The sequence below is a fragment of the Petaurus breviceps genome, unplaced genomic scaffold (genome assembly GCF_028583685.1).
Source record: "Petaurus breviceps papuanus isolate PSGF00001 unplaced genomic scaffold, PetGlider_PUasm1.0 81, whole genome shotgun sequence".
In the NCBI taxonomy this organism is placed as follows: domain Eukaryota; kingdom Metazoa; phylum Chordata; class Mammalia; order Diprotodontia; family Petauridae; genus Petaurus; species Petaurus breviceps.
This window is the reverse complement of record NW_027186546.1, coordinates 10,006,638-10,029,723: the sequence shown is the minus strand read 5'-3', so window position 1 is coordinate 10,029,723 and position 23,086 is coordinate 10,006,638. Positions and strand designations below refer to the sequence as shown.

The 23,086-nt window shown below is 37.1% G+C and overlaps 1 long non-coding RNA gene across 4 annotated transcripts in view; it reads left to right on the top strand.

The window, feature by feature from the left end:
* The first annotated feature begins 14,916 nt into the window (after positions 1–14,916).
* LOC138176146 (uncharacterized) overlaps positions 14,917–23,086 on the top strand; it is a 15,259-nt gene continuing 7,089 nt past the window's right edge. Inside the window, exons 1-2 of one of the 4 annotated variants that reach the window (XR_011172171.1) lie at positions 15,102–15,503; positions 22,401–22,539. This is a non-coding gene — a long non-coding RNA (uncharacterized lncRNA). Of the gene's footprint in view, positions 15,504–22,400; positions 22,540–23,086 lie in introns of all 4 variants that reach the window. The other 3 variants (XR_011172172.1, XR_011172170.1, XR_011172173.1) reach the window with 3 other exon arrangements.

Below are 23,086 nucleotides of genomic sequence, written 5' to 3'. Positions count from 1 at the left end.
GTCACCTCCCTTATTCTGAACACTGAGCTAAGAACAACTCTCTTTCTCCTCTGGAGCCATCTGGGTCCAGTGGCAAGATATAGATCAGTGACTGGAGATGTCCCAGAAGTGAAATAAGCATAGAAAGAGAAAATATAACATGGTTACTAGCCTCAAGGAGTTTTCAAACTAGTGGAAGATAAAAAATAACCCCACAAATAAGCAAAATGTAATTTAGAATAAGCTACATGTCCATAAAAGGTAAGAGTGGCATAAGAGTTTAGAAAAGGACCATATTTAGCTTGGGGATAAAGAGAAAGTCTTTTTTTTTTAAGCAATGGGGGTTAAGTAACTTGCTCAAGGTTACAAGGCCCAGTGTTTTTGGGTGGGTGCTAAGTGTCTGAGCCCGGATTTGATCCCAGGTCATCCCGACACTGGGGCTGGTGCTCTTACTCACCGCACCACCTGGCCGCCCCTAAGCAACGGGGGTTAAGTAACTTGCTCAAGGTTACACGGCCCGGTGTTTTTGGGTAGGTGCTAAGTGTCTGAGCCCGGATTCAATCCCAGGTCATCCCGACACTGGGGCCGGAGCTCTTACTCGCTGCACCACCTGGCCGACCCTAAGCAATGGGGGTTAAGTAACTCGCTCAAGGTTACACGGCCTGGTGTTTTTGGGTGGGTGCTAAGTGTCTGAGCCCGGATTCGATCCCAGGTCATCCCGACTCTGGAGCTGGCACTCCTACTCGCCGCACCACCTGGCCACCCCAGTGCTCTTTCCACTGTGCCATACTGTCGCTTGAGAGAAAGTCCTCTGGAAGAGGTGTCTTATAAGCCAGGCCTGGAAAGGAGGGAAGGATTGTAATAGATTGATGTAAGGAAAGAATACATTACAGGCAAAAAGGATATTTTGAGAAAGGTGGTAAGAAAGAACAGGATGTGACTAGCAATGTGTAGTCAAATCTGACTAGATTATGGAATAGGGGAAAAGATGCCAACCCATGTGGAGGCTTGGTAAACATGCATCTGGGCATACATAATGGAGAGAAGTTCTTCTCTCCACTTTAGAGGAGGTATCCTCTGAGCTTACTTTCTGATGACAAAAAGTCTTTTAATTAACTTCTGAGTCAGAACTGGACGGGTGTGCAAAATGTTTGAATGGATAAACTCTCACTCTCTTCTTCAGTGAGTAAGGCTAGAACAGATGTTAACCACCATGTGAAGGAACTGATCCCTGACCTGGCTGCCATGTTTCTGTGAACAAACCTGTCAGAAGTCTAGCCTAGAAGTTGTTGGCAGAGTCTGCCAGTAGCCAACACAACCCTTAGGAGCCACCATGAAAACCATGAAGGAGACAACTCAGCTGAACAGAACAGCAACTCATTCATTGGATACACAACATCCAGAAATTAATTTGTTAGAGATTCCTTGAAGGGAAAACAAGACTCCCAGAACCTGGAAATACACTGCCCCTGGAGGTGATGGGGGAACAAGAGTGAGGGGTTGGGATGGAGAAGGCTTTGTAGCAACCATTTTAAATTCTGTTTTCCCAGGAACTAACTGGATTTTCAGAAGGGAGCATATCTGTCCTTTCTGTGGGATTATTTTTTATAAGTTGGTTCTTGATACAGCTTTTCAGTAAATAACTCTTTGTAAATGCTAATTGTTGTTAATTGTTCAGTTGCTCTTGGAACTATATTAACTGACTAAATTCTATTGGTGCAAAACACACTAGATGGGAGACTGATGAGTGATAGTATTGAATTTCCCAACCCATCTGGGTTAACCCTTGTACCCAGAGGTAGCAGTATCCAGTCACCCTCCGGGGACTACCTTCCCATACTAGTAGGTATTGGGAGAGAGTGCCAAGGGTTTGCCAAACAGGTAAGGAAACTGAGGCCTAGGGATTTTGTGAATGGCCTAAAGTCTCATAGTTAGTAAGCTAGATTTGAACTTGGGGCTCATGATTCTGAGTTTAATGAAAACGTTCAGCTGGTTTCTTACTGCATCACACTCCCTCCTCAAGACAAATATCAATGATCCATGATTTTCATAGTGAGAGGACTTTTCACAATCCACCTATACCTTATAGCCTTAGATAAGTATCTGAAGTTCAGGGTGGTTAATGAATTATAGGCCAAATACTAAAAATTACTCCTTGATATCATTTTATTTCCTTTTGGGAGTAGGAGAAAACTTTCAGGAGAGAGGAAAAGGAGAGAATAGACAGACAGATATAAGTAAAACAAGCCAGGGAGAAATGTTCAGTCAGTAGGTTTTGAAGTAATACTGTTCCAACCTCATCTTACTGCTGACTTTAGCTATGAATTTCAAAGTTACCACTAAGTTACCATTGTTCTTTGAAAAGCACAAACCCAATGACAAATGTTGGAGAGGATGTGGGCAAACTGGAACACTAATGCATTGTTGGTGGAGTTGTGAACTGATCCAGCCTTTCTGGAGAGCAATCTGGAATTATGCCCAAAGGGCTATAAATACTTTCATACCCTTTGATCCAGCAATACCACTCCTAGGGTTATATCCCAAAGAGATCATAGAAATGGGAGAAAGACCCATATGTACAAAAATGTTTATAGCAGCTCTTTTTGTGGTGGCAAAGAATTGGAAATTAAGGGGGTGCCCATCAATTGGGGAATGGCTGAACAAGTTGTGGTATATGCATGTTATAGAATACTATTGTGCTATAAGAAACGAAGAGCAGGCAGTCTTCATATTTACCTGGAGAGGCTTAAAAGAACTGATGCTGAGTGAGAAGAGTAGAACCAGGAGAAATTTGTACACAATTACAGACACAACATATGTGTGATGACCAACTTTGATAGACTGGACTCTTCTCAGCAACGCAGTGATATAAGTCAATCCCAAAAGACTCATGAGGGAGAGAAAAATGTGCATCCAGAGAAAGAACTAAGTTTATATCCAGGTGGAAGCAAAATACCTGATCTTTTTCGTTCTCTTATTTGGTTTTATGTCCTCTTTACCATTTTTCATTCCCGCCGGTACAATCCATCCTTATAACCTGACCAATGTATAATGTGAAAGTATTTATAGATCCTATACTTGACTATAAGCTGCCATGGGAGGGGGAGAGGAAGGAGGGGGACAAAATGTGAAATTCAAGGAATTGTGGAATTGAATCCTGTAAACTAAAAGGAAACAAATTAATAAAATTTTAAAAAAAAAGAAAAGCACAAACCCGATGTTCATAGCTCAGTGTCTATTTTAAATTGGACAGTTTAACAAGGGGAAATAATCTTTAGTCTAGAACAATGGTAATCAAAATAATATACATTTACTTTACCTGATGAAATTAAACCAAGAAGTTGGCCACTCATTGTTCAAGTCTTCACTTATTGAAGAAGTTCCTCACAAAGGGAGAGCATCCCACCTCAAATTTTCCCTCAAAATTTCATCACATTAAAAAAAAAACTTTGTTTTCTCCTCTTATCAATTTAACATATGGTGAAGGCTAATTCAATCTATTCATACTGCAGCTGTCTTCAGAGTTCAGTGCTTACTCATAGGAAAATCGACTTGAAAAAAATTTACATTCAGTTGTGGCCTGTGGCAGCCCTTTTTCTTTTCTTTTTTTAGCCTAATTTTGTGTCATATTCAGTCATACATAAATAAAAAACATCAGTCACCCATTATTTCAAATTCTGAATAAAGGACAGGATATGAACTTTAACCTTGGAATGTTTATTTCATTTCGGAGTAACCCATAAATCTAATTTCATTACAATTAGTCTACAAAAATACGAATCAAATATAGTTCCCATAATTAAAAAAATAATTTCTAATTGTGCCATTGCAAAATAATGTCCAGACTGAACAGACGTATAATGGAGGCAGAAAGTCTCCAGAAGTCCATCTCATCTTTCTAGCAAGATAATTCATTATCCAAAGGGTTTCCTTCCAGCAGAGGTTTGGCTGACCATAGCTACAATAGGGAAACTTAACTAAGGTCAATTATGAAGGAAAACAAGTCTAGTGAAAGCAATCCTCTAAGGGATTTTTGGTCATTTTTACTGTAGGTCAAAGGTGTTGGAGCCCTGCCATAGAGCAGATGTGATCTATGATCTCAGTGTGGTACTTCTGTCACTGGCTTAAACAGCCACCACTCCACACTTCGTTCTGTTTGATTCTTGTCAATTTATCCTAAACCACTATTGGGAATCAGTCCAATTCATTGCAGAATTTCCTCTGGTTAGTTTCATATTTTGTGAATTCCAGTGAAGCATCAGAATGCTCACCTGTTCAGCCTTATTCTCATTACACTCAAAAATCATAGATTAAATGGGGAAGCTAAGTGGCATAGTGAGTAGAGCACCGGCCCTGGAGTCAGGAGGACTGGAGTTCAAATCCTACCTCAGACACTTAACACTTACTAGCCATGTGACTTTGGCAAGTCACTTAATCCCAACTACCGTCCAAAAAACAAAAAAAAAAAAATATCATAGATTAAGTTCCTGAATGAAGGGCAAGGCCCCATACTAAATCCTAGAGATTTAAAAAGACAAAAGCAAAAGTACCTGATCTCTGACAGTTTATATTCTATTTGCAGAGGCTATAATTCCCTTTCTTGTCATTCATGCATTTCAGAAAAATGAGTTATTGTCATAAGCCTATTTAAACAAGGAAGTTGGTATGATGGAACAATATCTGTTCCATATAGTCTAGGCTAGATTTTCCCTAAAAAAAGCAAAGAAGCCATCCTTGAAACCTCATAGATCCAGAGGGACTAAGGCTTGAACCAGTAACAAAATTTCTAGATTACCTAAGACATAAAAACATCAAACTGGGTACTTCTTAATTTTGACACATCCTTTTGACCAGGCACGCCAATATGGTAAATGCAGAGGCAATGGTAGTGTTATACAATTGATTGAGTGATGAATCTTAGTTAAATACATCCTTTTATTCATGTTTTATGTATGATCTGCAAGGATCTTGTTTCTTTCTAATCCCAAGCCCAAACCACTGAACCAGCCTGAGGCAGGCTTGGCCCAGAAGAGGGAGCCAATAGAAAGTGATATTTTTTGACCACCAGGACCCATGAAACAAATACACAAATCACCCCTTGTGTCCTTTTGGTTTTCCCTTCTTTTGCTTCTGTGATGATGTTAATGGAGTAGCAGAAAATAGGACCAGAAACCATTAAGGATCATTTAATTCTTCTATTTTTAGAGCATCTGCATAACAGTGGATAGATAACTAGACTGATATGTATATGTATGTGTACGTGTATATATATGGGTATTGGTATATCTATAGGCATAGGTATAGGTGTGTGTATATATGCACATGTCTGTACACATATAAATAAGAACATATGTGTGTATATACTACACATCTCTGTATATATACAGACACAGAATAATACATATATGCATGTGAATGTGTATATGCATTATAGTATGTGTGTATAGAATACATGTGTATGTACACATGTGTATATACATGCATGTATGTGTGTGGGTGTACGTATGGATATGCTTTTCTTCCAGGTTTGGAAGCTTGAATTTTGAGATAGTGTTTCCCAATTACTGTAGCATTTTTACCACTCTAGTAAACTTATACTACCCAAAATCATCCCTACTTAAAATCTCTAAATTGAATTACAAATGACTCCTCCTGGAAGTCTTTTACTCCTTCCCCTGCCTAGACTTCTCCTTTTGTTTTCACAAATTCTCCATCCCCTACCTGTCTACCTGACCCAAGTTATTTTATCAGTTTGAAAATAAGTCAGGTTGCAAACTACTCTATTAGGATACGTGCAAACTCTTGGAATAGTTTTTCAACTTTTTACTTTTCAAAGAATTTGCAGATATCTTAATGTAGTCGTTTACTGATGAGGAAACTGGGGCAGACAGCAGTAAAGTGACTTGTCTAGGATCACACAGATAGTGAGTGTCTGAGGTTGGTCTTAAACTCAGGTCTTCCTAATTCTGTTTCTATTATTTATTCTATATAAGTCTATTCCACAATATATATATATACATATATATATATATTCTATATAAGTGTATTCTACAACCTAGCAGAAGGAATGATAGGTTTTAAGACCTACTGTCCAGGAGTCATAATGTATGTTGGCAATGCAACACTGATAACTTTCTGTCAACATCTTTTGTTCCTCAACACATTTCTACCTAGTATCATAACACTCTGGTATCACTTGGGAAAGAAATACTGGGTCAATCCATGACCTGTGTACCTCAATCCTGAATAGGTCATTCTGATACCCCAAGTATCAACCTTCATTGATGCACTGACAGCGCACTGTGTTCCTAAATAGAGCCTATTCATATCTTTTTTTTTAAGTGAAAACTGTGGACTACTGCTTTTTTTTAAGTGAAATTAATAAGACTGATTTTTTTTCTTTCACATCGAGAGAGGAACAATTTTATATTCACAGAATTTTTGAAGGAAACCTATCCCTAATTGTTTGACAAAATATGTGACTGCTGTCACAAAAGCTCTCCTGGGAATCATGTATTATCAAAGCCTTTCAGGACCTCCCCCTGCCTGAGGCAGAAAAAACCACAACAGTTGCGTGCAAGGGATCTTACTCATCAATCCTTATTCCTGCAGGGGTCATGTTTCTCTTTCCATCAGTGGGTGGTCCCCCTCAGATCAGGCTAATGAGACACTCTGTGTTTCTCTCATGATGTCTAAGGCTATTGTTTTAAGATGTCTCTTCCTTGGGAAGTTAGTATGTTGAACCCTCTCTCTCCTGCTTTTTTCTCCTGCCAAGCCCATAGGTATAAAATTTTTACTCAACACTACCAGTATTTTCCATTTATTATAAGTATAACCCTTAGAGGCAGTTCCTGCTTAAGTCATGAGTATATAACACCCCCCCCAAAAAAAAAAACTTAAAGAGGCTCTCTAAATAGCTCAGCATTGTGAGATGAGGCCTCTAAGAGCAGGTGCTATGATTTCAGAGGTAGAAAGAAAGGGTCCCTGCCCTACAAATTTCCCAATTAAAAGTCACAATTAATGAAAGACTTAAAATGAAAATATACATGGAAGAAGTATTAATTTGATTTCAACTTCTACTAAGTCACAAATTACATATTAGAACCAGAATCAAGTTTGGATTGGGGAGATTCTAAAGGTTGTATCCGAAATGACTCCTGTGCCATTTGTTGGTGTATATAAATGTAAGGAGGAGGAGCTCCAAAGATAGACCATTTCTCCTTTACTCCCTGTGATGCATTTTATTATAGGTGGCACTGGAAGTTGGATCTTGCCTCTTCTATTTTATTTTAGAATCAGGACTAATGTCTTCTATCCCTCCCTTCCTTTCCCCTCTACAGGGACAAACAGTATTTGTAACTCCAGACAGAACACAGTGTTGGCTAAGCAGTCAAACTGGACCAGTCTTTCCACTGAGTCCTCTTTCCTGCTCCCACGCCTGCCAAGAAATCAGGAAGTATCTTAGAAGACAGGTCTATACTCCTTTGTATGATGGTACCTGTACAGATCTCTTCCCTTTGAACTTAAAAGTTATATACTGAAGAAAATGTACTAAATGTACCCAATCATGTTTTTTTCTTGAAGGCTTGCAATATATCAATGGATGCTGCCAATCATCATTTTGACACATCAAATCAGCAATATTAATTGAAAGCACATGAAAATTATTTTTTAAATTAAATTTTATGTTTATTTTTAGTTTCCATCATTCATTTCCACAAGATTTTGAGTTATATATTTTCTCCCTATCTTTCCCCTACCCATCACTCCAACACAGTGATCCCACTGTATACCCCCTCCCCTAATCTGCTGTCTCCTATATCCTCCCCCATCACCCCTCCAACTTTCCAGTAGGGCAAGATGGATCTCTATACCCCAGTGAGTATATATCTTATTTCCCAGTTGTATGTAAAATAATAATAATAATAATAGTTTTTTTAAAACATTTGATTTTAAAACTTTGAATTCCAGATTCTTTCCCTTCCACCCTCGTCACCTACCCTTAATGGGAAGATAGGCGATTCAATATATATATAGGTTGTACATGTGTAACTATGTAAAGCATTTCCATAGTGGATATATTGTGAAAGACTGACTATATTTCCCTCCCTCCTATCCTGCCCCCCACTTATTCTATTCTCTACTTTGATCTTGTCCCTTTTCAAAAGTGAGTGCTTCTAATTACCCTCCCCTCAACCTGCCCTCCCCTCCTTCATCCCCTCTCTCATCCTCTTCCCTTCTATTCTCCTGTAGGGTGAAATACCCTATTTAGTGTGTATGTCATTCCCTCCCTAAGCCAAATTCAATGAGAGTAAGGTTGACCCATTCCCTTTTGCCTTCCTGTTTTTCCTCTCCACTGTAACAGTTTTCCCTTGCCTCTTGTATATGAGATAATTTATCCCATTCTGTCTCTCTCCATCTCCTGTCATTATATTCCTCTCTCACCTCTCAATTTCACCTTTTAAGTATCATTCCTTCCTATTCAATTGGTCCTGTGCCCTCTGTCTGTGTATACCTATGCACATATATACACACACTCACATATGTATTCATATGCTCATATGCCCTCCTATATATACACAAAGCACTAAGGATGCAAAAATGGGAAAAGGTAGTAATAGGCTATAATAATCCAGCCATATTTATGTGCTATTAAAAGAACTATGAAATCAACCCTTTTGGAACTCAATTTAAATGATGAAAGGAAAGTGACTAAACTGGCCATATCCTTTTACCCAGTGATCTTACTACCTAGGATATCCCTCCCCACCACACCCTCCACAAAAATAAAAGCAAAACCAGAAATAAAGGTTCAATTTATAACAAAATATTACTAGTAGCACTTGAGTAGCAAAGCTTTGGAAACAAAGTGGTTGCTTGTCATTTGGAGAATGACTAAAAAAAACAAGTATGATTGCAATTTAATATTATTGCACCTTTAGAAATAATGATAAAGAATGCAAAGAAACATGGAAGGTTTGTCAGTGAATAAATATGTATTAAGCCTCTACTATGTGCCCGTACAAAATAACCCTATATGGGGTCATGAAGAGTCAGACACAGCTGAAAAATGACTGAACAGCAATGTGCCAGGCATTGTACTAAATTCTGGATATACAAATACAAAAAGAGGCAATCTCTGCTCTCAGGGAACTTACTATCTCATGGGGGAAGACAATATGAAAAAGGAAGCAGAAAGGGGGAGTGGAGGAGGTACCTGGCTCAGAAGCATGATGGAAAAATACAAAGGAGTGCAGCCAAGAGAGAAAGGAAGAGATAGCTAGCTTAGGCACCATCCTTAAATGTAGGTTTTGGGAGTAGCATTTGATCACAATGAGCTTATTGAAGAGATTTGAGTATCAAAGCTAATACAATCTTTTTTTTTTAGATAATATGTTATTTCTCCTAAATTACCTATAAAAAATAATTGTTTATTTTTTAAAGTTTTGAATTCTAAATCTAAACCTTCCTCCCTTCCATTCCCCTCTCCCTGAGACAGTAAACAACCTGATATAGTTAAACATGTGCAATATGCAAAACATTTCCATATTAGTCATTTTATGCAAAAATAATTCAACCAAAAAAAAGTAAAGTGAAAAACAGTATGCTCCAGTCTGTATTCAGATAACATCAGTACTTTTTCTAGAGTCAGATAGCATTTTTCATCATGAGTCCTTTGTATAGGATCTTTGTATTGCTGAGAAGAGCCAAGTGATTCACAGTTCTTCATGGTATGATATTGTTGTTACTGTGTACAATGTTTTCCTGGTTCTGTTCACTTCACTATGTATCAGTTGATATAAGTCTTTCCAGGTTTTTCTGAAATCATCCTGCTTATCATTTCTTAGAGCACAATATTATTCAATTAACAATTATATACCATAGCTTGTTCAAGACTGATACAATCTTGAAGGATGGTGAGGTTCCTAGGGCTATTAGGAACTATTAGGACAGAATATGGTATGCATGCATTCTCATTTACAGTTACTGTATTAGATATTTTTGTTTAATTGGTTTTTTTTCTTTGCCAGAAGGGAAGGTTAAGTCTGGAGGGAGGGTAGAAAATAAATGAGATATGCAGATAGATATGACACAGATAGCATTTCCCAAGTATTTTACAGGATCCTAGTCTCATAGACTTAGAACTGAAAGGGACTTCAGAAATAATCCATCACCCTATCTACTCTATTCAAGAACATTTATTAAGCAGTAATTATGTGCCTGGCACTGTGCAAAGGGCTGACATAACACAGGATGAGTATTGATATTTAGAAAATAGGCTGATGATGTTTATCTATCTGTATCTACTTGGGGGGAGAAGGAAAGGAGGAAGAAGAGAGAGAATCAATCAGGATTGCCTTCTTACTAAAGGGTTTGGGTCATCTCTGGAGCCCAGAAAGTTGAAAACAATAAGGAGAAACTGAATTGTGTTTGACTAAGCCTCCACAAAGTATCAGCATGCCATTGCTATTAAACTTAGCTTTAACATCTGCTTGTCCTGACAAATGTTGACCCTGGAAAATCCTGACATTCTCCTTAAACTGCTCAGCTACTTATTAGTGATCATACAGGAAGTTCATCCACATGACATCCTCATGTGCCTATTGGTAAATGCAAGGACACCTTAGTAAATTGGAAATAATATCTACAGTCCTTGCCCTCCTAAAGCCTACATTCTAGTCAGTCAGACAAAAGCATTCACTAAGTGCCCACTATGTAGCAGACATTGTGCTATGTAGCAGACACTGGGAATACAAAGCTAAAAATGAAATATTTCTTGCCCTTGAGGTACTTATGTTCTAGTCAGTCAGTCCAAAGTATTTATTAAATGCTCCCCGGGTACTATCATATAGTAGGATTGGAAGAATGGTTATTAAAACAATGTTCTAAAGATGCTTCTAGGGCTGTATCCCAAAGAGATCACACAAGTGGGAAAAGTACCTATATGTACAAAAATATTTATAGCAGCTCTTTTTGTGGTGGCAAAGAATTGGAAATCAAGGGGATGCCCATCAATTGGGGAATGACTAAACAAGTTGTGGTATATGAATGTTATGGAATACTATTGTGCTATAAGAAATGAGGAGCAGATAGACTTCATAATAACCTGGAGAGATTTATATTAACTGATGCTGAGTGAGAGAAGCAGAACCAGGAAAACTTTGCACACAATTACAGACACATCGTATCTGTGATGGCTAACTGTGATAGATTGGGCTCCTCTCAGCAATGCAAGGCTATAAGACAACTCCAAAAGACTCAAGATGGAGAGAGCTATCTACATCCAGAGAAAGAACTACAGAGTCTGAATGCAGATTGAAGCAAACTACTTGCTTTCTTTCTTTTGTGTTTTGTTTTGTTTTGTTCCTTCTTTCTCATTCACTCCATACTGCATGCCACAAAGGGGGAGGGGGAGAAGGAGAAAATTTGGAACTCAAAGGATTGTGGAACTGAGTGTTGTAAACTAAAAGTAAATAAATAAATTTTTAAAAGGAGGACTAAAATTATATTTGGGGATAATACTGAGAATGTGAGCAATAGATGCAAATATAGACAGGCAATGATTGCTACTGATAATCTAGACCACTGCTACTGCTAAGATTCCTAGCACTATATCAGATAGCAGTGATGACACTGGACTTGACTGGTATTTTATTGGAAAAGGCTCTGGTTTATTCACATTACATATAATGTTGGGCCCTTGGTTTTAGATAATACCATTAACCATATTAAGGAAAAGTCCATATAATCCTCTATTTTCTAATATTTTTAACAGAAATGGTTGTTCTATGTTGTCAAAAGTGTTTTCTACATCCGCTGATAAAAATCATATGATTTTTGTTTTCTTATTATTAATATAGTCTCTTATTTTTATAGTTTTCTTAACATTAAAGTAACCCTACATTCCTAGTGTTCAATCTTTGTAATGTACAGTTTTCTTTCTCTGTTTTAATGTTCCCTGGTTTAAGTATCAAGATCATCTTTGTATCATAGAAGTAATTTTGGGTAGGATCCCTTTTGTCCTATTTTTTCACACTATACAATTGGAATTGATCTTTGAATATTTGATAGAATTCACTTGTAAATCCATCTGATTCTGGGTTATTTTCTTTGAAATTCAATTTATGACTTGCGAAATTTTTTCTCTCAATTTCTTGATGTTGAGTTATTTAAATTCTCTCTCTTTTTTTTATTTTGTAGATATTCTTGCATTTCATTTAAGGTATAAGTTTTAGTGACAGATAGATAGCTAGGTGGCACAGTGGATAGATAGATCATGGAACTTGGAATCATGAAGACCTAAGTCTAAATGCTGCTTCAAATACTTATTAGTTGTATGACTGTATAAGTGAGGCAAGTTTTCTGACTCAGTTTCATCAACTGTAAAGTGGACTTAATAATAATATCCAATTCAAAAGTTTGTTGTGAAGATTAAATTAGCTAATACTTAGAAAGTATTTTGCAAACCCTAAAGTGTTATATAAATACTGGCTATTATATAGTTGGACAAACTAGTTTCTAATAATACCCTTTATTTCTTCCTCATTTCTTGTTAATTCTCTTTTTTTTTCCATTTCTGACACTGGTTATTTGGTTTTCTTCTTTTTTTAGTCAAATTAGCTAATCGTCAATCTATTTTTTATTTTTGGAAATAGCTCCCAGTTTATTCAATTTTGCAACACTTAATGTGTTTTTTTTTTTTGCTTTCAATACTTCTCACAATTTCTACTTTGTTCAGTAATTGGGATTTTTTTAATTTGTTGGTTCACTAGGATATTTTTTAGTTACATATCCAATTGATTAATCTGTTCTTTCTCCCTTCTGTTTATGAAATTGCTTAAAGTTTCACAAATTTTCTTCAAAGGACTACTTTGGCTACATCCCAAAATTTTGTATATTGTTTCATTGTTGTGATTGTCTTTAATTAAATTAGCTATCATCTCTATAATTTGTTTTTCAATCCATTGATTTTTCTTTGAATTTTGATTTAATGTACAGTTAACTTTTAATTCTTTTGTCAGCAGTCATTTCTCTAATATAAATTTTATTGTATTTTGGTCAGTAAAGGATGTATTTGATATCACTGCTTTTCTGCATTTCTGTGAGGTCTTTAAACAACAATGCACAGACAATTTTTTTTTAATGTTGATTGCACAGTTAGGAAAATGTATACTCCTTTCTACTGTCATTCAAAAATTGCCAAATATCTATCATATCTAATGTTTCTAAAATTCTATTTAGGTTTTTAGCTTCTTTCATTTACTTTTTTTATATTTATCTAGATTTGAAAGGGGTTCCTTGAGATCTTTCATTAATATAATTTTACTGACAATTTTTTCCTATAATTTGTTTATCTTTTTTGCCTTCAAGTTTTAAACTCCACGCCATTCAATGCATATATGCTAATTGTTGAAATTAATTCATTATCTATAGCACCTTTCCATAAAATATAGTTTCCCTGTTTGTGTCTTTTAATTAAATCTACTTTGACCATTGCTTTATCTGAGATCATGATTACTAACCTTGGTTTTTTTGTTTTGTTTTATTATAGTTCAGCTGAGGCATGTGTAAGTATGTTTCAAGTATATTTTTCATAAGCAATATATTACTGGATTCTGCTTTCTAATCTATTTTGTGACTGAGTTTATCCCATTCACTCATAGTTATGATTATTAATTATGTCTTTCTCTCAATCCTATTATCTTATGGGGTTTCCCCCCTCTCTTTGCTTCCTAGCACATCTTTATCATAACACCTTATCCTTTTTTTCCTTTTAAATTCCTCTTCTCAATTCCCCCTCTAACCTTAAGGTTTTATTTATGATTAATCCCTTTTTGAATCTATCCTCTCTCTTATTCTTCCCTTCCATTTTTTCCTACTTCCCTGTTAGACTGTACATGTTTTATGTCAAACTATATGTGTACATGTATGCATGCCTCTGTGTGAGTATATGTATGTATGTATGTTTGTGTGCATGTATGTATGTATGCATGCATGTATGTATTTTTCTACTCTCCTTTGATCATGAAATGAGAGTGAGGTTCAAGTAATACCCAGTGCCCCTACCTTGATTATTTGTATAGACTTTGCCTTGTACATCCTGAGGAGAGCTAAGTTCCCTTATTCTTACTTCCTCTTTTCTTAGTACTACATCTTTTTATTCCTGCCTTTCCTTTCTTCTTATAATATCATAGGAGCATAATAAAACCAATACCATTCCCTCTATCATACTTGACATCCTCTATAACCCTTGATGATATTAGGGTTCTCTAGGGATACTTATATCAATCCCCTACTTCCATATTAGAATGTAAATATTTCATTGGTATTAAGTCCCTTCTGTATAAAGATACCCTCATGCATATTTCATGTTTCTCTTGACTCCCATGTTTCTATTTCAAAATTTCTATTCAGCTCTGATCTTTTCATTGGGAATATTTGAAAGTCCTCTATTTCATTGAAAATCTGTATTTTCCCATGTCAGATTATATTCAGTTTGACTTTGTAACAAGTTATTTTTCAGATTGTTTCTTGAGGTCTCTTCCAACTCTGTCATTCTCTAAAAACATAGTTTTTGGATTTTCCTCAGTCTTTTAAGATAATGAGCATTTACAACCCAAAAGAGAAAAAAAAATATGCAACTATCCTAGCCAAAATCAGGGATTTATATCTTCAAGTTTTGTGTTTCTTTTTATGAAAAATAAAACTGTAATGGAGAAAGGTCATATTTACTTCTGGCCAAAGGCTTTTATTAGGAATTTTTGTTGCATTTTAAGGAATGGTTTCCAAATTCTAGTTTGTTTATTTTTTGTTTTTACCTCAGGAATTGGGCACTCTCTCTTTGGACATATTCCCCTGTTTACTGTCTTTCATTTAGTTAGGCAGCACCATATTGGATCCAATTCAATATGGGACTTCATCATTATCTCTGTTCATTTTAGGACAAGAGTAAGAACCAACATCTGCAGATTAGTTGGTTTAAACTGGGTCACAGTTGTTCCTTTCCTTAGGGTTACTTGTTTGTCACATTCATTTTGTAACCTAATTGGAACTCTTTCTTCTTCCACATTAACTTTGATTTAGCAGCTGAGATTTCAACTCCATTTCCAGACAAGCCTCTGCTAGTCCCTGGTTTCTTCATCTTCTAAAGACAAGTGATTTTATTTTTCTCCTCAAATATATGACTGGCATTAGGGCTTCCCCCTCAAGGGAGATGAGAGGACAATTCTCTCATTGCAAATGAGCTGCTTCTGGCACACAGGTTTCACCTTGGTCGTATCCTTTAAGGGAATCTCCATGGACAATACTGCCTGAAACCCTCCCCTGGAATGTGCAAAGCTCTGCTCTGGCTTGTCTTGCCTTCGTGTCACACTTTCTTTCCACAACCAGTATTTGTTCAAGAGCCAGGACACATTAGGATGTTGCATTTTTTCCATTTACTGCATCATTTTCCAAACTACACATCAAGTAAGTGCTGCCGAATCTTCTCAGGTTGTGTCAACAAGGAACAAAGGTAACAGCAGGTACGCCACTTCTTTTCTAGCACATTTGTTCAATAAAAGCAGGTTTCCAAGCAGACCAGTTGACATAATTTATTTAACTTGGTCTTCCACATAGAACAATGTAACTTGTTTTTTTTTTTTGTTTCTTTTTGTTGTTGTTGTTTAATTTATTTTTAGTTTTCAACATTCATTTCCACAAATTTTCTCCCCATCTTTCCCCTACCCCCACCCCAAAAGAGGGATTCTACTGAATACCCCTTCCCCCAATCTGCTCTCTCTTATGTCCTCCCCCATGCCCCCTCCGACTTTCTAGTAGGGCAAGATGAATTTCTATACCCCAGTGACTGTATATCTTATTTCCCAGTTGCATGTAAAAAAATTATATATGTATATATATATATATACATATATAATTTTTTTTAACATTTGATTTTAAAACTTTGATTTCCAGATTATTTCCTTTCTTCCCTTATCAGCCATCCCTACTGGGAGGAAAAGCGATTCAATATAGGTTATACATGTGAAGTTACACAAAATATTTTCACAATAGATACATTGTGAAAGAATGATTATACCTCCCTCAATCCTATCCTGCCCCCCACTTATACTATTTTCTACTTTGACCCTGTCCCTTTTCACAAAGAGTGTATTTCTAACTACCCTTCACCCCTCTCAATCTGCCCTCCCTTCCATCATCCCACCTCTTATCCTCTTCCCCTCTACTTTCCTATAAGATAGGATACCCAATTTAATGTGTATGTTATTCCCTCCTTAAGCCAAATTCAATGGGAGTAAGGTTGACCCATTCCCTTTCCCCTTCCTATTCTTCCCCTCCATTGTAACCGTTTTCTCTTGCCTCTTTTATATGAGGTAATTTACCCTATTAAACCTCTCCCTATCTTCTTTCACTATATTCCTCTCTCACCTTTTAATTTTATTTTTTAGATCTCATCCCTTCCTATTCAACTGATCCTGTGTCCTCTATGTATACATGTACACATATATACACACACACTCACATATGCATTTATACACACATATACCTTCCTATATAAATATATGTGTATGTATACATATATAAACATATATATTCCCATCAACTATTCTCATACTGAGAAAAGTCTCATGATTTACAATTATCATTTTACCATGTAAGAATGTAAATATTTCAATTTTTTTAATAAGCAATTGGGGTTAAGTAACTTCCTCAAGGTTACACGGCCAGGTGTTTCTGGGTGGGTGCTAAGTGTATGAGCCCAGATTCGATCCCAGGTCATCCCGACTCTCGGGCCAGTGCTCTTACTCACTGTGATCCCTGGCTGCCCAAAATATTTCAATTTTAATAAGTTCCTTATGATTTCTTTTCCCTGTTTACCTTCTCATGCTTCTCTTGCTTCTTGTACTTGAAAGTCATATTTTCTATTCAACTCTGGTTTTTTCATCAAGAATGCCTGAAAGTCCCCTATTTCATTGAATGACCATATTTCCCCATGAAATATTATAGTCAGTTTTGCTGGGTAGCTGAATCTTGGTTTTAATCCCAGCTCCTTTGACCTCCAGAATATCATATTCTAAGCCCTTTGATCCCTAAATGTAGAAGCTGCTAGATCTTGTGTTATCCTCATTGTGTTTCCACAACACTCAAATTGTTTCTTCTTGGCTGGGAACTCTGGAATTCGTCTTTAATATTCCTAGGAATTTTCTTTTGGGGATCTTTTTCAAGAGGCAATCAGTAAATTCTTTCAATTTCTATTTTGCCCTCTGGTTCTAAAACAACATGGCAATTTTGCTTGAGAATTTCTTGAAGGATGATTTCTAGGTTCTTTTTCTGATCATGGCTTTCAAGTAGTTCAATAATTTTTAAATTATTTCTCCCGGATCTATTTTCCAGGTCAGTGGTTTTTCCAATGAGATATTTCACATTACCTTCTATTTTTTCATTTGTTTGGATCTGTTTTATAGTATCTTGATTTCTCATTAAGTCATTAGCTTCCATTTACTCCAATCTAATTTTGAAGGAATTATTCTCTTCAGTGAGTTTTTGAAATTCTTTTTCCATCTGGCAATTTTGGCACTTTTTTCTTTTTTTTTTTTTAATTAAACTTTATGTTTATTTTTAGTTTACCATCATTCATTTCCACAAGATTTTGAGTTACAAATTTTCTCCCCATCTTTCCCCTGCCCACCATCCCAACACAGTGATTCCATTGTATATCCCCACCCCAATCTGCTGTCTCCTATATCCTTCTCCATCCCCCTCCCACTTTCCAGTAGGGCAAGATGGATCTCTATATCCCAGTGCCTGTATATCTTATTTCCCAGTTTCATGTAAAAAAATAATTACACACACACACACATACATATATATATATTTTAACATATGATTTTAAAACTTTGCCAGATTCTTTCCCTTCCTCCCTCGTCACCCACCCTTACTAGGAAGATAGTCAATTAAATATAGGTTGTACAAATGTACCTATGCAAAACATTTCCATAGTGGATATATTGTGAAAGACTAACTATATTTCCCTCCCCCCTATCTTGCCCCCCACTTGTTCTACTCTCTACTTTGACCCTGTCCCTTTACAAAGTGTGTATTTCCAACTTCCCTCCCCCTCAACCTGCCCTGCTGTCCTTCATCCTCCCTCTCATCCTCTTCCCCCCTACTCTCCTGTAGGATGAGATACCCTATGTAGTGTGTATGTCATTCCCTCCCTTAGCCAAATTCAATGAGAGTAAGGTTGGCCTATTTCCTTTTGCCTTCCTGTTTTTCCCCTCCATTGTAACAATTTTCCCTCATCTCTTCTGTATAAGATAATTTACCCCATTCTGTCTCTCCCCATCTCCTCTCATTATATTCCTATCTCATCTCTGTTTCACCTTTTAAGTATCATCCCTTCCTATTCATTTTGTCCTGTGCCCTCTGTCTATATATACCTATACACATATATACAAACTCACATATATATTCATACACCCATATACCCTCCTGTATAGACATGTATGTATACATATCTCTATCTATCTATCTATCTATCTATCTATCTATCTATCTATCTATCTATACATACACACACATTTATATTTCCTTCAACTATTCTCACACTGAAAAAAGTTTCATAAGTTACAATTATCATTTTTCCATGTAGGAATGTAAATAGTTCAACTTTGATAAGTCCTTTATCATTTCTTTTCCCTGTTTACCTTCTCATACTACTCTTGCTTCTTGTATCTGAATGTCAAATTTCCTATTCAACGCTGGTTTTTTCATCAAGAATGCTTGAAAGTCCTCTATTTCATTGAATGACCATATTTTGTCCTGTGAAACATGATACTCACTCTTACTGGGTAGGTGACTCTTGGTTTTAATTACAGCTACTTTTACCTCTGGAATATCATATTTCAAGCTCTGTGATCCCTCAGTGTAGAAGCTGCCAGATACTGTATTATCCTGATTGTGTTTCCACAATATTCAAATTGTTTCTTCTTGTCTGCTTGTAATATTTTCTCCTTGATCTGGGAACTCTGGAATCTGGTTATAATATGGCTAGGAGTTTTCTTTTTGGGATCTTTTTCAAGAGGTGATTTGGAGGATTCTTTCAACCTCTATTTTGCCCTCTGGTTCTAAAATATCAGGGCAATTTTCCTTGAGAATTTCTTGAAGGATGATTTCTAGGTTCTATTTTTTTTTTTTACCAATAGAAATCCATTTATTTGAATAAGAAATCATAAGCTCTAATGTTCTGTTTCCAGGTACAGAGAAGGAAGGGTACAATCCAAACTTCTCTAGTATTCTATCTGTTAGGTATTGCTAGGCATTCAGTCTACGCATAATTGGCTAAGAGAATGACCAGGAAGTCAGAAGAATCCCAGTACCTGCACTGGAAAAAAAGCTAACTTCATCTCAGAATGAGAAGATGACAGACTTTTTATAGCCTTGGGCCAGCCTAAGGCAAGCTTTTCTTTCTTTCTTTCTTTCTTTTTCCATTTTTCAAATGCTTTATTAACTTCTGATTTACATCATTCATTTCCGGGAGATTTTGAGTTAAAATTTTCTTCCCGTTTTTCGCCTACGAACCGCCCCAAAATAGCAGTCCCACAGGATATCCCCTCCTCCAATGTGCTCTCTCCTATATTTTCTCCCATGCCCCTTTTGACTTTTCCAGTAGGGCAAGGCAGATCTCTATGTCCCAGTGCCTGTATATCTTATTTCCCAATTACATGTAATATAGTATTAATAATAGTATATATATATATATATATTTCCATGCACTCCCACTTACTGGGTCCCAAATTCCAGACTGCACTGACCTCTCACTTTGTCCTTCGCATCTATGTGTTGATAATTCTGGAAATGGCCACAGCTGCTGCTGATCTGGAGTCCCTCTGGCCAGCAGCTGGTCAGATCTGCCCTGGGGCCAAAACCTCAGGCTCACAGGGGCCTGGGCTCGGCTCCCAGAGCGCTGCACTGGCTGATTCCTGCCGGCCTGCTGGACTATCCTCAGCGGGGGTTAGCTTCTCTCTTTAATTTTCTGGGTTCTGAAGTTCCAAAGTTTGTTCAGAGTCCCCTTTTTACATTGATTGGGGAAGGTGGAAGTTGGAGCCGCTCAGAGGTTGTGCTTCTACTCCGCCATCTTGACTCCCTCTAGGTTCTTTTTTTTGATCATGGCTTTCAGGTAGTCCAATAATTTTTAAATGATCTCTCCTGGATCTATTTTCCAGGTCATTGGCTTTTCACATAGATATTTCACATTGCCTTTTATTTTTTCATTTGTTTGGATCTGTTTAATAGTATCTTGATTTCTCATAAAGTCACTAGTCTCCATTTGTTCCAATCTAATTCTGAAGGAATTATTCTCTTCAGTGAGCTTTTGAGATTTTTTTTCCATCTGGCAAATTTGGCTTTTTAAGGCATTCTTCTCCTTATTGGCTTTTCAAGTCTCTTTTGCCATTTGAGTTAGTCTATTTTTTAAGGTGTTATTTTCTTCAGTCAGGTTGTTGACTCTCTTTTCCTGATTTTCTTGCATCATTCTCATTTCTCTTCCCAATTTTTCTTCCACTTCTCTTATTTGGTTTTCAAAATCCTTCTTAAGCTCCTCTATGGCCTGTAACCAATTCATATTTTTCTTGGAAGCTTTTGGTGCAGGAGTTCTGACTTCATTGTCTTCCTCCTGTTCCATGCTTTGATCCTTTTTGTCCCCTAAAAAAGGAATCCAAAGCTGGATTGCTGTGCTTTCTTTACTTTTTTTGCTTGCTCACTCAATTACTTTACTTTTGAGCTTTTTGCCACAGTAGAACTCTGCTTCCAGAGGGGAGAGCTTTGTCCCAAATTGCTAGGGTTTTCACAAATGTTGTCAAAGGTCTGAGGAGGGTGCCCTTTCTACAGCCACCACAAGCTCTGGCACACTGGCGTTTCTCCCCCCAGGACCACCTCCCAAGACAGTGACCCAGATCCAAACAGGTCAAAGCAAGAGCAATTACCCTCTAAATGGTCGCTTGGTCCCCCTTTGATCTACAGGCCAGGATCTCCAGAGGCAGACACACAGCAGCAGCTGCAAATGCTGTGCCTCTGCAACCTCTTACCATAGGGGCAGGGGATCTGATAATGCTCTTATATCACCTGATTCCAACACAGCTCCCCACTGATCTTTTACTTTCTTTTTAGCATTTATAGGTTGAAAGTTCTGGAAATCGCCACAGCTGCTGGTGATTCCTGAAGTTTGCTTGGGCCTGTCTGGGCGGGTGGTTGGGGCTGCCCCAGGCTAAGCTTCCAATTTGGAACAATAAAGCTTTCCTGTTGTCCTGCTAGGCTGGCTTCAGTGGGAGATTTGTTTCTCTCTGTCACTTTGTGGGTTCTGTAGCTCTAAAATTTGTTTAGAGTAATATTTTACAGGTATTGGAGGTAGTTGTGGCAGGAGCTCACAGAATTTCCTGCTTCTTCTCCACCATCTTGGCTCCACCCCCTAAAGTGTTTTCCTAAAACACAGTTCTGACCAATGATTTCCCCCAACTCAGTAAACTATTGTGGCTACCTATTACCTTCAGGAGAAAGTACAAACTGCTCTGCTTGGTATTAAAATATCTTTGATACCTGACCCCATCCTAACTTTCCAGTCTTTTCACACCTTACTCCATAACACATACTCTTTAATCTAGTGAACCTTGTTCCTTGAACAAGAGACTCCATCTCTTAGCTCTGGACATTTTCTCTGGCTGTGCCCTGTGTCTGAAATGCTCTCCTCCCCCACCCTGACTACTGACCTCCCCCATTTCCTTTAAGACCCAATGAAAATCCCACTTATTTAAAAAAAGTCCTCCTGAAACTCTCTTAATTTCAGTACTTTCCCTCTGTTGATTATTTCCTGTTTATCCCACATATAGCTTGCTTTGTACTTATTTGTTTACATGTTGTCCCCCCATTAGACTGTAAGCTCCTTAAGAGAAGGGAATGTCTTTTGCTCTTTTTGTATCTTCATTGTTTAGTACAGTGCCCAGCACATATTAAGTAGGTGCATAATTAATGTTTATTGATTGATAGCAATACTGTGATGTTCTAAATGGGCAAGTAGAAGGGCCTTTTTTTTTTTAATGAATACAGAAGGGTAACAGAACCCAGCTAAACAAAATCAACGAAATTTGGATTTGGAAAACAATTTATAAGCCATTTAGCTCAACCTCTACCTGATTTGAGAGATAAGACCCTCTACATTAGTGGTGTCAAACTCAAATTTTAAAAGGGCCCATGGATCTATATATAAGGATACCTGTGGGCCACTCATTGACTTAATTTTAAAATGGAATGTTATCTATGTTTTGTTGTACTTTTCCCAATTACATTTTAATCTGTTTCTCCGTTTGTTACCTCTGCTCTACAATACCCTCCACCTGACCATCATGCTTCCTATTTCAATCACACAGTCATCCCACACATCCTACTATGATGCTTCATAATGGTGTGGAGGTGGTCCTGGACATAGTGGAAAGAATGCTGGTCCTGGAATCTGGAAAATCTGAGTTCAAATCCAGCCTCTGATACTTACTAGCCGTGTGATCCTAGGCAAGTCACTTAACCTCCATTTGGTCCCGTTTCCTCAATTATAAAATGGGGGTTATAATAATAGCATTTACTTCATCGGATTCTTATTCCCTTCCCCTTTTCAATGGCTATGTGCATAGAAGAAGCTTCAGTAGTTTCTAGCATACTAAAAAGGCTTCAAGTGTGGTCCCCCAAAGATATGTCTATTTTTTGAGAACCAACCTACTCAGCTGTGGAGGGGCCCCTTGCTAGAAGGCTGGCTAATTGGTTGATGAATTCTTTGGCTGTGTCAACCTGTTTAAAAAAAAATTACAAAATGGCCTCTAGTCCATCATGACCTTTTCATAGATTCATAGATAGATGACAAACATCTGATAGATACACAGATAGCCAGATAGAGAGATGATAGATCATGATAGATGATAGAGGAAGATGATAGATAAATAGAGAGATGATAGATATACAAATATATAAATGATGGACAGATGATAGGTATACTGATAGATGATAGATAGATAGATGATAGATAGATAGATAGATAGATAGATAGATAGATAGATAGATAGAT